Below are 3208 nucleotides of genomic sequence, written 5' to 3'. Positions count from 1 at the left end.
TTTTTAAAGCGTTTTCTCTCGATTTGACCTTCCCATGACCTTGAACCTGACGCGATAAAGGTCAGCGGACACCAGGTTCGTAGTCAGCGACCCCAAAAACCTATAACATATTTTTTAAAATTTGTTTACCGGTTTTTCTTGATTAGACCTTCAAATGACCTTCAAATGACTTTGAACCTGAAGCGATAGAGTTCAACGGATGCCAGATTCGTAATTAGCGACTCCAAAAACCTATAACGTATTTTTTTGGATTTTTTTACCGTTTTTTCTCGATTTGACCTTCCAATGACCTTGAACCTGCCGCAATAAAATTCAAAGGACGCCAGATATGTATTCGGCGACCCCGAAAACCATAGTAAACCCGAGCTAACCTCAGAATACATGTTTAAGAGTGTCAAATCTCTCGAAAATACATTTGGTGGGTAGTGGTGTTTCCTATATTTGTAGGGGGGGTGGGGGTGGCTGGGGGGTGGAGGGTAGTCCGTTTAGCGTGCAATCGACTCGGGATACTTATAAGATACTACCATGATTTTTTCAGATTTTTTGGTCCAAAAATAAATTAGGTCAAAAACCGGCCTTACCGACCCTCCCCCTTTGTGAAGTTAAGTCCTCCATCATATTGGTGTATAAAATTGCTACAGTTTGATCAATCCTTAATAGGATCAGGCAAGTCCGATCATCTTTAGGGGAAACTCTTGAGGCCAAAGAAAGTTGCTTGTAATTCTAAAAAATGTACATGCCGCGATCTTTCTTGGGCATTCCATATCCTATGGATAGTATGATCATCATAAACAGCTCCCCACCAAAACAGAACCTTTAAGATCAAATCAGAGAATTTTATTATGTTCTTTGGATTACATCATTTGATTGGTCCTTGCAACCATTTAATCCTCTCTACTTCTTTATAATAAATCCAACCCGATTTAAATTCAGGACAAACTGCAACCAAAGTTCCTATTAAGCCTAACAGTTCACCAAACTCGCAAAACTTTTGAGTTAAGACCTTGTTTAAAGTAATGTTTGTGTACACTTTGTTTTCATCTGTAAGGTGAATGAACATTTTTTCTGAGTCCAAAAGGAAACCAGAAACCGTCCAAATATAAGAAAATGATTTAAATAACTTGTTATACGAATCTTTTCCTCCCTAAAAAACGTAACTTCCATCTGGATTTGACGTTGAAAAAAAATGGGGACATGTGCTAATCTTCCGAACTTTCAGCTAATTCAACTGCCCCCATTTGTTGTAACTTGTTAACAAACTTTTCTGAATGAATCAGCTCTCTTTTGGAGAAATGACATAAAGTGGGAATTTTTAATTAAAAAATCTTCTCTTTCAAAGGCATTTCATGCCTTAGTTATCGCGCGCCACTTTGTTAGAAATAATTTAAGTCTTCCCGCTTAATTTACCGCAGTTATTGTTTCTTCTGTTGCCCGGGTTGTGATTGGATATATTCCCTCGTCTTCGGAAAACCTCTTTAATTGGGGTTTCTTGAAGTGTATTATCTTCCTCCGCAGTTCGTATGATACACCCCTAGCTTTCCCGATGAACTTCTCCAGTTTGACAAGCCCCTCCAATTTAAGGGAGTATTGGGCTTACCTCTGTGTGATGCAGGCTTTAAGTCCTTGTCTATCCTTTCAACCACTTTGATACAGTTCATAAACTCTTTTATATTATTTCTAAATAAAAATTCTGTAGGATCAACTTTATCCAAAACGGCTTTGACTTTTTCATCATTGTCATAAATAATCCATATTTTCTAGGTATTATCCAAGAATGAAAAAGATCTGCATTAATTGTGACTGCATGAGACAAGTGTTGAAGCAGTATATCTCTGTCGATAGATTCTATTTTGTCATTTAAAATCATGTTTAACGCTGTACCTGCTAAAGACAAGCTGGAACCAATCATGTTTTGATAGATGAAAAAATATATATCCCTTTTGATGGCATCTTCTCTTAAATTGGTTTGGATTTTGTCCTTTTCGCTTTGGTGCGTTCATGTTTCAATCTTTGTACTTTCTAGGAACTAATTTTATAATCTCTGATTTTTCTTACTTAGAGAATCCTTCTTTGCGCCAAACTTTTATTCTATCATCAACCTCCTCTATGAAATCTTCTTCAATTTTATCTTTATCTCGGGATGTTTTTCCAAAAACGCCGTTGACTTATCATATTCTGAAGCATCGTCACTCGATTTAGGTTGTTTCTTTTTCATTGACTCCGTCTCGGTTTCCATCTTCCGCTTATTATTAGATGATTCGTCTGAAGAATATAATGGAAACAACGACGCAGATATATACCTAGCTACAAATCTTATTCGACGCGTCTGATAAGTACCTGAAAATTCTAAGAGATGGCATTAGTATTCGCTAATGTGAACCATTTTCGTCGAGCTTGATCCTTCAAATGACGCCTGTCAAAACTTCAGCCATTTATGTTTACGCATTTACAAGTTACAGCACTGAGAAGCGACTAACCTCCGAGTTTTTTTTTAATATGGAAAAATCTGAGTTTCGAGTTTTGATCAAACACTACTATCTTTGCAAGAAAACGATATCCGAGACCAAGGCCAAGCTGAATAAGTATTACCCGGACTCTGCACCGTCGATTGGGACGATTCATAAGTGATTTACCGAGTTTCGTTGTGGCCGTACGAGCACAGTTGATGCTGAACGATCTGGGCGCCCAAAAGAGGTCACTACACCAGAAAATGTCGAAAAAATCCATGATATGATGTTGCATGATCCCAAAGTGAAATTGAGAGAGGTAGCTAATGCTGTAGGCATATCATTGGAACGTGTGGGCAATATCGTGCATTCAGTTTTGGGCAAGAAGAAGCTCTGCGCGCGATGGGTGCCGCGTTTGCTCACAGTGGACCGAAAACGAATTCGTGTGACAACTTTCCAGCAGAATTTGGCATTATTTTCGAGTAAGCCGACCGAGTTTTTGCGCCGATTCATAACCATGGATGAAACCTGGATCCACTACTACACTCCTGAGTCAACGCAACAGGCAAAACAGTGGGTTCAACCGGGCTAAAGTACTCCGAAGCGTCCAAAAACGCAACAATTGGTCGGAAAGGTTATTGCCTCCGTATTTTGGAATTCACATGGCATAATATTCGTGGACTATCTTGAAAAAGGTAAAGCCATAACCGGAGCATACTATTCATCATTATTGGACCGATTGAAAATCGAAATCGCCGAAA

General features: G+C 38.7%; 1 protein-coding gene across 1 annotated transcript in view; it reads right to left on the bottom strand.

Annotated features, from left to right (window-relative positions):
• LOC117169234 (enoyl-CoA delta isomerase 1, mitochondrial-like) overlaps positions 1-3208 on the bottom strand; it is a 32164-nt gene that overhangs the window by 22556 nt on the left and 6400 nt on the right. The window lies entirely within an intron of this gene.

This window comes from Belonocnema kinseyi, chromosome 3 (genome assembly GCF_010883055.1).
Source record: "Belonocnema kinseyi isolate 2016_QV_RU_SX_M_011 chromosome 3, B_treatae_v1, whole genome shotgun sequence".
NCBI classification, from domain to species: Eukaryota; Metazoa; Arthropoda; class Insecta; order Hymenoptera; family Cynipidae; genus Belonocnema; species Belonocnema kinseyi.
The sequence above is the reverse complement of the archived record's forward strand: the minus strand, read 5'-3'. Positions and strand labels throughout refer to the sequence as shown.